This window comes from Schistocerca gregaria, chromosome X (genome assembly GCF_023897955.1).
Source record: "Schistocerca gregaria isolate iqSchGreg1 chromosome X, iqSchGreg1.2, whole genome shotgun sequence".
NCBI lineage: Eukaryota > Metazoa > Arthropoda > Insecta > Orthoptera > Acrididae > Schistocerca > Schistocerca gregaria.
In genome coordinates, this window is record NC_064931.1 from 290,145,163 (window position 1) to 290,159,185 (window position 14,023).

The 14,023-nt window shown below is 37.8% G+C and overlaps 1 long non-coding RNA gene across 1 annotated transcript in view; it reads right to left on the bottom strand.

The window, feature by feature from the left end:
- Positions 1-828: 828 nt before the first annotated feature.
- The window catches only part of LOC126298461 (uncharacterized), a 52,711-nt gene continuing 39,516 nt past the window's right edge, over positions 829-14,023 (bottom strand). The window contains exon 5 of the long non-coding RNA XR_007552611.1: positions 829-1,161. This is a non-coding gene — a long non-coding RNA (uncharacterized LOC126298461). The remainder of the gene's footprint in view (positions 1,162-14,023) is intronic.

The window sequence follows — 14,023 nt, forward strand, 5'->3', positions numbered from 1 at the left end:
CTTCTATTTCACATGAACTATTCTTCTAGGAGTCTTATCAGCAGAATTCTTTAAGTTCTCTTCATTTGACACATTCAATAAAGTGAAAACTTCCCAATGCATACTTGTTTGGGGCAAGAAACAATGCAAACATCCAGTTCAAATAAAACTTAAGAACTTCCAGAAATGTTTGGTTGTTGAATTTACCTATACATTTTGTACCAGTATCCGACATGCAAGTAAGAAAGGAAGACTATCTTTTAATGTCTTGTTCACATAGTGGTCACTTGGGATGGAACAAAACTTGGGTTGGGGAAGGGAATCTATCTTATCCCTTCCAAAGGAACCATTTTGATCTCTACCTTAATGAATTCAGCAAAACCACAAAAAACTTAAATCTGGATGGATGGATGGATGATTATTTGTACTGCCAGCTTTCTGAAAGCCACTACTGTGTCTCACTGCTGTGCCACCTCGCTAATACATGGAAGTAAGGTCTCGTTGAGAGTGAATGGACCATTAGAACATAAAAACTTATATCTTCAATTTTATTCTAAGCTGTATGGTTCAAGTCACTACAAAGGATTTATGTATTTTAATTGTCATTTTTTTGACTGAAATTTTATGCTTTAAATAATGAAATAAATCAACTACACACCAAACAACTAAATGTGGTCAAACCTCTTCTGCCTTCCATTCTGACCACTGTAAACAGCAAAGCAAATGTCACGTACTACTGCACACGGCTGTCTTCATATTTTTATATGGTAGCATCCACATGTAAATATTCACCTTGTTTTTATGCAGTGTAGTACAGAAAATACTATTCAAATAGAACAAATTGTTGAATTATTTTTATAATTAGAATCAGTATGTATTTCAAGCTAATTTTTTGTGATTTTTTTTTTACAAAGTACTATTTCAGTTTCTTGAAGAAACATTATATTTCAGGTACATTACATCACAAAATGTTCATATCCATAATACCACACTCAAAAGCACTGTCAGTTGCTGCAACATCAGATTATCTGAAGTAAAGCTTAAAGCAAAGTGGTGGTTTTACATGTGAATATGCATTATCTGCTATTAAGAAGGTTTTCTTTCCATTTTTTCGAAGCCAAACTGACCAAGCCACACAATCTTGGTTGTCAGTGTTGGTTGAAGTTTGCTCCAGATGTTTCACTGTAAAGAAAAAAAAACCTTTATATAGAGTTGTAGAACTGTCTATAGCACACAAAAGAGTGGTGTAAAAATAAATCTTAGTCTTTATGGAAATGCTTGAAATTCCCCCCGTCTCACAGCAAATTGATAACACCTTATATGAAGGTTAAATTAAATGAAATTTAAACAACAGTTTTGTCGACGAGACACTTCCATTTCACAAATGATATGGAAACATGAAATAATCTAACACAGATGTTTCTAAACGATAATGGAAATGATTATTCGTGCAATATTGGTAGTCCTTAAAATCAGGCTAATATTACAAAATTGTGTCTAGTTTACCTCATGCGTGTGCTAGAACTACAGTATTTCATGACACACACACACACACACACACACACACACACACACACACACACACACACACACACACACACACAATATTACTACATTTAAAAAAATCTTTTACGAAGGCGGGGCGGGGGGGGGGGGGGGGGGGGATAGGGGGGAGGAGAGAGGAGGAGGAGGAGGAGGAGGAGGAGGGGACAGACAAGTGCAAGTAGAAGACTGACTCTGAGGGTTCCGAACAAACTTAATAACAATAACTTCATGTGCCTCAGTGACCTAGTGCAAGTCTTTCTACTGGGCATCACGTGGGTGACTTGTGTATCCCTAACCTACCCACATCCAACCACGGAAAGGGAACCAGCAGTTTAACATGGAAACTAAACCACGTGTGTTTTTGGCAGCAGCTCACATAATTGAGATGTGAAAGCTATGTTAAAAATAAGACAGAAAAATCTGTCCAACCAAGATTTGATCCCGTGACCCCTCTGTTTCTAGGCATGAGCTTTACCGCTACACCATAATGTGTATGCAGATAATTCATCTATTACTTTAGATGAGCGAGGCTGCATTAATTTAAAAGTTTAAATTGCTTACACTGCCAATGGACCATACACCTTAGTACCTGACATAAACTTCAACTTAGCATTTCTACTCATCGCTGAGAAGAAGAGTTCTAGACAGACAGACAAATGAAATTATCTTAAAAAGAGTTCCATTTTACTAATTGAGCTACAGAACCCTAAAAACCAAACAAGGTACTCTACTATTAACTTACATAACATATTGTGTGATATAATTCATAGATTTGCCGCCTAGAACTACAAGAAATTGACACCCCCTATCATGAGAATAATGTTAAATTCTTGTATTATTTTATCCATATACATATTTTTCAAACATACTGCACTGTACATAGTGGACAGTTCTTCTTACCACCATGTCTCATTCTTTGTATCCCATCTGTGAATGGTGTGAGGGTAAATTTACTGCTATTATTTTTGGAAATTTGTGGCAAGGTCTTATGGGACTAAACTACTGCCATTATGCTTCTGTATGCACAACAATATATCTTATCTTACTTTCATGACTCCTGTGAGACTTACATGACTGCAGTGGCAGAATTGCTGCACACTGTTCCTTAAACACCGATTCTCTACGTCTAACGAAGAGCTAATGTTTCTATCATCTTCCACCACCAGGTAAGTTTAATGAACAAGGTTCCGTAAGAACAATACTGCCTTTTAAAAAGGCTGCATATCAGCACACCAAGTGAAAACAATATGTAAGTGATTCTGAATTTCTTTAACGCATTCAATGAGGATACTTTCCAGTAAATAGCACCCTCAACAACCAATGAGATCAGTGTGTATTTACATCATTAGCAGTCCAATTTCACTACCTTGGGCCACACCCGATGTAACTTGCTTCAGTTACATATCTACTGTTCAGTACAACATATTAAATTGCATCAACCAAAAATTATGTGAACTAATCACATGCCCAAGAATTTAATTACTATGACTATTTCAATTAACAACTGACAGTGTAATAAAGTGTACAATGCTTGTTGAGAACCTAATAACACACACCTGCTCACCTGGAGTAACATTTTGCAAGATACTGTGTGTGAGAAAAGAGACTGTGTTTCACACCTTTAGTTTCCCATGGACCAGTGCTTGTTCTTGGAGATTTTTCCTTTCCTTTAGGCTTAAGATGTAATTTAGAGTCCACAACAAATGCATAAAGTTAATAATCAGTATCATCAATGTCCAGTAAATTAAAAAAAAAAAAAAAAAAAAAAAAAAAAAAAAAAAAAAAAAAAAAAAAAAAAAAAAGCACAACTAACCTTATACACTCTTTCAGTCGCAGGACTTCAATGCACACAAGATTTTTAATAAATAAAGCAAAGAGAGAGATGATTCTGCAGTGAATCCAAAGGAAAACCTAAAAGGAATTCTGTCAGAGCCTGGTACATAGCTCAACTTGAATAACCTTTATTTTCAATGACATTGTTCTAGACTTACCCTATACACTCACGATATGGCCGCACATGGCAAAAATATTGGTAGCTTCCTGTAGAATCTACACCTACCTGCACTGGCACTAATAAACTGTTAACCTTACACTTACTAGTCTTGCACTGGTATCTCGCACATTTGTGAGGCCTGCCGTTATAATGCTTAAGCCCTTAAATAGGTACCTACAGGATGTCCGTGGGTGACCACCATGTATTATTCTTACTGCTCGCATTGGTGCAATCAATACTTTCTTTCTAAGTGATGAGTTACCCTAGAAAATTATTCCGTACAACATTACTGAGTGGAAATATGCAAAATGTGTCAGGAGGCTGATGTGTGTTTCCAAGATTAGGAACTGTACAAAGAGCAAACATAGCTGAACTTAATTGTTTGAGAAGCCCTACTCTGTAGGAATCAACATGGATTCCAGAAACAGTGATCGTGTGAGACCCAACTCGCTTTATTTGTTCATGAGACCCAGAAAATACAAGATACAGGCTCCCAGGTAGATGCCATTTTCCTCGTATTCCGGAAGGCATTCGATACAGTTCCACAATGTCATCTGATAAAGTAAGAGCCTACGGAATATCAGACAAGCTGTGTGGCTGGATTGAAGAGTTTTTAGCAAACAGAACACAGCATAGACAAATGTAATGTAATGCAAATACATAGAAAGACGGATCCTTTATTATATGATAGCGGAACAAACACTGGTAGCAGTTACTTCTGTAAAATAACTGGGAATGTGTGTACGGAACGATTTGAAGTGGAATGATCATACAAAATTAATTGTTGGTAAGGCAGGTGCCAGGTTGAGATTCATTGGGAGACCCCCTTAGAAAATGTAGTCCATCAACAAAGGAGAACAAAGGAGATGGCTTACAGAACACTCGTTCGACCTATACTTGAGTATTGCTCATCAATGTGGGATCCGTACCAGGTCGGGTTGACAGAGGAGATAGAGAAGTTCCAAAGAAGAGTGGCATGTTTCATCACAGGGTTATTTGGTAAGCGTGATAGCGTTACGGAGATGTTTAGCAAACTCAAGTAGCAGACTCTGCAAGAGAGGCGATCTGCATCGCGGTGTACCTTGCTGTCCAGGTTTTGAGAGGGTGCGTTTCTGGATGAGCCCAAGGAGATCACAAATGTAAAATTAGAGAGATTCAAGCTTGCACGGAGGCTTTCCAGCAGTTGTCCTTCCTGTGAACCATACGCAACTGGAACAGGAAACGGAGGTACCATACGCAACTGGAACAGGAAAGGGAGGTAATGACAGTGGCACATAAAGTGCCCTCCGCCACACACCATTGGGTGTCTTGCGGAGTATAAATGTAGATGTAGATCTAATACACTACTTCACATTGAAGTTTTCATTAGTATGTACATACACAAAAAAAATTGGAGCAGTCTAACCTATTAACTGAATCCTGATCATGGGCAACATGAATTGTTGGTGTGGCTATTTGTGGAAGAGAACCGAATGGAACCTTTTTTTTTTTTTTCAAAAATTTAGGGAGAGTCCATTTTCAGAAAATCCTGTAATTATTTGGAAAATATCATTTACCAACTCTTGTTGCTTTCTCTAAAATGGTATTTATTATAACACTAGTACTGTCTGCAAAAAGTACCAATCTTGCTTGTTGGTGTTCAGTGGAATGTCGTTCACATATAGAAGGAATAAGTGTGGACCAAAATTGAATCCTGCAGGACTCCCTTTACGTTTTATCCCTGTCACTAAAATTTTCAACCTTCCTCACACGGTCTGAAATATTCAGTGCAACTTTTTGCATTCTGTCTGTTTTAATGCTTTAATCCAGCTGCGAGTAAAGCCATCAGTTCCATAAAACTTCAATTTTCTATGAGTGTATAATGATCTACACAATCGAGTATCTTAGAAAGATCACAAAAATAGCAACTGGTGATGTACCATTATTTAAGGCTAATACTATTTGGTGAGTGGATGTATAAATAGCATTTTCAGTGCAGCATACCTTCTGGAATCCAAACTGTAATAGGCTTACAAGGGAACCTCCCCATCGCATCCCCCTCAGATTTCGTTGTAAGTTGGCACAGTGGATAGGCATTGAAAAACTGAACACAGATCTATCGAGAAAACAGGAAGAAGTTGTGTGGAACTATGAAAAAATAAGCAAAATATACAAACTCAGTAGTCCATGTGCAAGATAGTCAACATCACAGATAGTCGGAGCTCAGGAGCGCCGTGGTCCCGTGGTTAGCGTGAGCAGCTGCGGAACGAGAGGTCCTTCGAGTGAAAAGTTTAACTTTTTATTTTCAAACAATTATTATCCGTCCGTCCGTTATGTTTTCATCACTTTTCTGGGAGTGATTATCACATCCACAAGAAAACCTAAATCAGGCAAGGTAGAAGAATCTTTTTACCCATTCGCCAAGTGTACAAGTTAGGTGGGTCAACAATATATTCCTGTCATGTGACGCACATGCTGTCACCAGTGTCATATAGAATATATCAGATGTGTTTTCCTGTGGAGTAATCTGTTGACCTATAACCTTGCGATCGAATGTTTTCGGTTCCCATTGGAGAGGCACGTCCTTTTGTCTACTAATCGCACAGTTTTGCGGTGCGGTTGCAAAACACAGACACTAAACTTATTACAGTGAACAGAGACGTCAATAAATGAACGGACAGATCATAACTTCGCGAAAATAAAGAAAGTAAAATTTTCACTTGACGGAAGACTTTTACACTGACTGGCTGTCCTGGCTCCCATTTGACAATGTTTCATAAAATTTTACTCTTATTATTGGCATCACTTATTTCTGTAAGGACACACACACTTCTGCACATCTTGAGGACTTTACCTTGAAACAGTACAGTATTTTTTGGAGTATACATGTAGTGTCAGATCTTTACTTGGGTCTTTACATAAATTTCTCTCTTCCTCTTATATGGAATCTTAATTCCCTTTGTTATCCACAGCTTACTTTTTTTTAAATTGATCTTCTGGTGAATTTTTTAGGGAAGTAAGTTTCACAAACTGACACAAACTTACTATGGAATAAACTGAATCTGATGTCAGCATCTCTTTCTACACATACCAATTCCATACCACCCCTTTAAGGTTATTCTTAAAATACCGCATCCTGTTGTCATTAATAAGCTTCCCTGCTTTATATTGGAAGCTACTGGATATGACGACTACTATATTACAAATCACTGATGGGGAAATTCAGTGTTTCCCAGTAAGTGACAAGAATGGTAAATGTTGTCATACCCATTACAACCATTGTACCTATGGGCATATTCCAAAAAGATAATGCAATACCCTACACTCCAGTTCAAATCACAGACACTTTGAGGAATCTATGGATCCTTGACTGGCTGCCCATTTTCCTGACGTATTGCCGACATAGCATGTCTGTGATGAAATGAGACTACTTTTACTGTCCTACCAGGCCCCAGCCTGCAACCTTCATGAACTACTAACATTGCATGTGTTTGAAGAATGGCAAAAAGTCCATCAGTCAGTCCCTCATGGAGTCAGTCTACTTTCATGCCATAGCAAACACAAAGGTGTATTTCTGCCTATGGGCGGGTGGGGTGGAGGGGGGTTTGGGTCACACTTAGAGGCATCATCATCATCATCATCATCATCATCATCATCATCATCATCATCATCATCAAGTTTGGGGTGTTCAGCATCCAAGTTGTTACTAGTGTCCGCAAATAATTCTGTGAACATGTGTGCTTTAAAGGTAGTAAAATCTTTCTCCTAAATACGTCAAAATGACAAGTAGTCATACAATAATATAATTCTCAGTAAAAAATACAATAATAAAATAGAAGCCTCAAAGTTTGAGGCTGGTTGTCCACCAGTAAACAAAACGAACAAAGAACTTGACAATGACAAATGTTAAAGCTTGTGGATGCATACAGTGCTAACAAGCAGCTCACTGCAAGCAGACCCCATTTTTCACAGCATTGTAGTAGATACTACACACACATCCTTGGCTGCTGCAGCCACAAATTTGTTACCCCAAATTCCCACATGCCTTGGCCCGTTTTAAATGGGCACAAATTTGGTGAGCATGAGGTTTCTGAGTGTCACCAGTCTTGTAACCTTAAGCTCTGGGGATGCTTCGACAACCACCATGCAGAATGAACATGTAATACCATATGTCACAGGGAGCAAGGGACACTTGAAAAAATTTCACGTATTACAGTAAGAAACTCTTTGGAATATATAACTCTCACTCAAATCAGGATGTAGCAAGCATTACTGCCTACTGTTGAAAGGGTTTGGCCTGTGTATACATAAAGTGTGTATAATCTCTCTCTTGCATATACTTATCAAATTAATCGCTCAAGGCAGTCATCAAATAATGCATTAAGTATTATTTAGCTACACATAATAAAATGACAACTGCTAGTTAGTCTCCACCATACAATTTCATAGAGTTGTCTATTTTTTATCCTGATAGACCTTATGTATCTGCTTGTTGCTACAAATACACAGTCCTCTGGTCACCTTTCTCATTCCTCTAAATTCTGCTTAGGGTATTAACTAATTCACAGTGCTCAGTATTATTCAAGGGCAGTTACTTTTTTAAATAATGGGGAGTTCTGGGTCTTTTCTGCAAACTTATGTGCTGTTAAATACTGGAATTTTTATTTTATGGCTACCAGTATTTCACACCCGATATTTTATTCAAATGTTGTTTGTGAGCCAGCATTATTTTATTTGAGGATATCTGACTTTGATTAATGTCAAAAACAGAACACATTAATTTTAAATCCACTCTGCTACCAAAATGACTGCTATCACTGTACACTTAACCTATCAACCACCTCTCGGTAGGATGCTGCAAATCAACTGTTGTTCTGGGACACTGTCACTTCTTGTGATCTACAGAAAGAAAAATTGCATCAGATCACAAGCAGTATACCTCATTTGCACCAACATTATAATGATCTACATCTAACTACAATCCATATTCTTGATTGGTATCATTATGACATCTTTCAAATTGTAGACAATTCCACCCAAAATGCAAAGAGTCCACAACGAATTTTTCCTCTCTTGTAACACTAATTTCTTAACAGGAAACACCAGTCAATTAAATCTGAACAGCTACCAACAAACAACCTCTTTAGCTTCCATCTGGTCTTCAAAGGTGGCATCAATAAATAGGGGCATGTTCTGCTGGTTCTTTCCTTCTCATCCGTGGGACAAAGTGTCTCAAACCTATTCCTTTGGAGTATGGGGTTAGTCTTGTCCAATTCTCTCAGAGATTTTCACCACACAGCAACTACAGATCTACTCAATGACTCACGAAAACTTCAAGTGTGTGTTGAGAATGCCAGAGCCCCATGAAGCAATCATTAATAATCACCAACCAAGGTACCAGCTGTCCACTGACTGGAAAAAAAACCTACTTAGAACTCCATGAAGTTTCCACAAATCTCAAACATGTCTATTGTTGAATGGGAAGCAATCTACTTTAAATATATCTACAAGATGAAAAGCATGCAACTAGACGTTACATGGACTACTGCACCAGAATGATCACAAGAAGTCCACAGTATTCAGCTCAGCAGCCATGCTACTTCTAAACTATAGGTCTGTATGGTTATACACTAACAACTTCTAAAACATACAATTCAGCACTACTAAACTGTTGTGTACTAAATAGTGTCTCTTAAGGATACAAAAATCTCATATTGGATAGAGCTTCAATCTACATCATTTTTACTCAATTCATACTAGGGGTTATGAGAAGTATTTACAGTTGTGGAAAGAAACAGTTTCCAAGTGATTCTGAAATGTAATAAGGTATGTTACTCAAAAGTCGTTCAAATTAGTGAAATACATAAAAAATAGACACTAAGTGAAGAGCTATGACTGATGTTTAATTTTTACTGATCACTTCAGTGAGGGTGGTACATGAAATATAATTCACAAAAATTAAGAGAAATCATAGCAGACTGGTTGATAAGGACAATCCTTAACAGATAGAAACCAGTAAATATGCAGTTTTATACAACTATTACCATCCAGTAATAAATACCATCAATATGCATACTGTTGTGTAGGGGTGGTGGGAGAGAGAATAAAAATTTGTAATATTCTATTCAGACATTTGGAGATTCCATGTTTACTCAAATCTAAGCTGCATTTTTCCCCCTGGTTTTTGTAATCCAAGAAACTGCCTGTGGCTTAAATCGAGTGCAAAGTAAGCAGAAGTTCTCAAAAATGTTGGTAGGTGCCGCCACAACTAACTTCTGCTTTCGAATATATGTAGCGCTACACAGGCATGCTTTGCAGGCCCAAAGGTAAATACTGGCGCCAAAACCTCTGCATTAGGAAAAAAGAGAAGAAGAAGAAGAAGAAGAGTAGAAGACGAGCTTTTTTTCTCTGCCCCAAGTTTTGACCACTGCATTTTCATACATTATCCAACAAAGTAAATATAAATTACATATTGTTCATCTTTCAATGTAGCAGCCTTTCAAATACTCGTAGCAACAAAAATAAATTTCCCTACACAAAAATACCAACAATGTTGCAGCTGGACTGATCTGTTTATGAAGTGCTGGGGTTTTCCACTTTGGAGGTGAACTTCAGTTCCATAGAAGCTGCCAAAAAATTATGAAGAAAAACTTGTGAAATTTCAGCACTTCATAATTAGGCGGCGCACAGAAAAGCAATACCTTCTTGGTCAGATACGAAATACTGACCAAACTCCCATATATTTTGAAATGCCATCTAATTGGATGGTTGACGCCAAAGGAAAGGAAGACGTAAGTGTTCTTACATCAGGGGGTGAAAAGCAGTTGATGTCCATCACACTTGCCCAGCAGATGGACATAAATTACCCCATTCATAGTTTTCAAGCGAAAGTCTTTACTGAAATCAGAAGTTTTTCCAAAGACTGTAATTGTATGAGCAAACTAAACTGGGTGGTTTTCGGAGGATATGGTGCTGGAACTTATTAGGCGTATGTGGAATCGTCGTCCTGGCACAATGCTTGGTTTACGCAATCTGTTGGTATCAGATGTGTATACAGGCCGTACAACACCTGCAGTAAAACGAAAATTACAGCAAAGCAAAATGGATTTTGCAGTAATTCCAGGCAGCATGACATCAATTCTGCAAGCACTTGACATTTGTTGGAATAAACCATTTATGGAAAAGCTGAAATGCATGTACAAGGACTGGCTTATGAAAAGCGACAGACAACTGACACCAACAGGACTTGTAAAATGTGCAAGTTTGTCATAAGTGTGCCAATGGATTTAAGATGCATGGAAGTGTGTTCCAAATCAGACTGTGCTACAAGCATTTAAAAAATGTTCAATATCCAGTGCACTAGATGGTATGGAGGATGATGCTCTGTATGAAGAAATGAGCAACAAATAATCGAGTGATGGTGACTCAGAATCATGACCGATATTTTAAACATTTCGTATATGATGTATTACAAACCTAATAAAATTTTGTTTTAAACTTCAGCATTTAATTTCTAATTTTCATTCTTATTTTGTAAGTGTTGCTACTCTGCATTGCACAGGATAGAAAAGCGTGGAGAGCTGCATCAAACTAGTCTACGGACTGAAGAGAACAACACACACTGCATTTGAAGTCATCACTGAAGATCTACTACGAAAATCCGACTGGCATGAATGTTTGGGATGTATGTCAGTATAGCCAACTCTACATTCTGAATTTTTTCCTACCTGTGACAAGAGATGGTTGCCAATAGGAACTTTTATGAATCATAAATCACATGCAGTTTTCTCTTCACCACAGGAATAATACCCCATGCGGAGCTGCTACTCTCCCATTGGGCGCCTCCCCAGGTGGCAGATTGGGGAATACGGAGTTGGCACACATCACATCTTTATAGATTTCAGAGCAGCTTATGATAGCATAAATAGAGAGCAGTTATATCAAGCTCTAGATGAACTGGGAATCTCTAGAAAGTTGGTAACGCTGGTGAGAATGACAATGAGCGAAACACAAGGTAGTGTAAGAATAGGAGGAATGATGTCCAACACATTGAGTATTAAAAATGGAGTGCGACAAGGGGATGCATTGTCATGCCTTCTCTTTAATGCTGCCCTGGAGGAGGTGACGAGAAACGCAAACCTTCTGAACAGAGGAATGGTCTTCTACAAATCGGTGCAGGTACTGGCCTACGCAGACGACATATAATTGCAAGAACACAAAAAGCAATGGAAGAGACATTTACAGCTTTTGAACAGGCCAGTAGGAACATGGGGTTAATTATTAATGAACAAAAAAATTCATATATGGCAGCTGGAAAAGCACAGAGAAAATATGCCGAATACAGTAACAAAGGGCAACTATACATTTGAGAGAGTTGAACATTTCAAGTATCTGGGCTTGATAGTTACACATATAAATGATACCTCCTTTGAAATTAAGCAGAGATTACTACTGGCCAACAGAGCTGAAATTAAGCAGAGATTACTACTGTCCAACAGAGCCTATTTTGCCCAAACAAGACTTCTATCCTCAAGGCTCCTGACTCGTACCACGAAATTAACTATGTATAAATCACCTATACGACCAGTGCTAACATATGCCTCTGAAGCCTGGACATTAACAACTAAAGATATTGAAACGCTGGACGCATTTGAAAGAAAGGTACTTAGACGAATTATTGGTCCAATCTGTGAAAGAGGAAGATGGAGGAGGAGATACAACCATGAGTTGTATACTACATACAAAGACCAACCCATCACAAGGATAGTGGAATCATCCAGACTGAGGTGGGTGGGACATGTGGCTCACATGAATGATACAGAAGTACCAAAAAGAATATTACAAGGAAAGCCAGGAGGGCATAGAGGACGTGGTCGACCAAGAGCCAGATGGGAAGATGAAGTAATCGAAGATCTTAGGAAGATGAGCTATAGAAACTGGAGAGTATTGGCAAAGGACCAAGAGAGATGGAAGGAAATTTTAGAAGAGGCCAAGGCTCATCATGAGCTGTAGAGCCAAGAAAGAAGAAGACTAGAATAATACGAATGTAAACATTATGCCATGTATTCTTTCGTGTTTGGTGCTACCTCATTTAAAATCCTGTCTGCCTAATAAACTATGAAAGTAGAGTGAGACAATAGCAAACGCAGAAGAATATACATATCATGTGATGTTTATATTTATATTATTCTTATGCTGTGTAGTGATACAGTCAGAAATGAAGCATGTCAACTGACTAGATTTTAAATTTAAGATGACTAATTTCTGTGAAGAATGTAATTTACCAAAGAAGTGCCTGCAAAGATTTTCAAACTGAGAAAATTTTTTGTTAAGCTCTCATTCAGATCATCATCTATTATACACAATCTATTATTTGGTTCTTGCTGATCATTATAAAAGAAAGCAGCAGTGTGAGCAGTCTCTTGCCATTGTTTCACTATTGAGACAATTCCTCTATTTTTTTATTGTAAGTGGCGGTAGCTCACACAAAAGCAAGCCATGCCGCGAGTGGCGACAGGTCGTAAAAACTCATTATCAGAATGTGACAAACAATGCATGACACAGTATGTAATCTAATCAACTGTTGGGGATAAAGTTTATCTCATGCGAAAAGTACGATGCCCACAGCAAAGAGTTAAGGTAATTTCATTATGTTGCCAGAAAATGTGTTTAATTTATTTAATTATGAATATTTTCTTTTATGATAAATAATGAGTTTATTAAGGTCAGTAGACCAAAGAATCTACAATGCAGGAATGTCTGCAACTTCCGGGCTCATGTTGGCTTGCCTGCCACTCCTTTGACAGTATTGGAGGGAGACGGACATGCTTATGTGACAAGTGTAGTATAATGGAATTAGATTAGCAATGTTAACAGTGAAAATGGTGTAGTTGCTAACAAAAAGTACGAATAATCTATAATTTATAGCTGAAAGTATTTCAGATCTGGTGTAGTTTATTTCCAACATAAGCAAACCCACACCATGCTTGTTGAAATGATTATTTTGCACACACAACTACAAAAAAACCCTAGACAAACGAGATCTGCACTGTGTAATCTTTCAGCAGCTACTAAAAAAATAATTCTTGTTGAAATTCTGCTGGAACTGCTCATAGTATCCCCATTCAAAACCACGTGGTGAGAGTGGTCCTACCACAATATACCACGGAAGATTCTACAAACAATTTTTCAGTTATCTAAGAAACAAAAAAGAGAACAACCAATACAATATGGTGGCGGCTTCTGGGATTATTGAAAAAGTTATCGAAATAAATTACCACCGAGATTGCAAAGACAACGACAGAATTAGTACATCCTGGATGAAAATGTTCAAGAAAGTCGTATGCCGATACCTTCAAGACAACAGAATGCAGTTACTGGAGCAAGAAAAACGGTGCAATGAACCAAGAAGGAAAAAAAAGTGTAAAGTGTTGTAAAAAAAATCAATATTCATATAAGTGTAGTGTTTCAGTGTTGTGAATTCCATCTGGCACCAATCAACAAAGAAGATTTTATAAGATAAGAAAA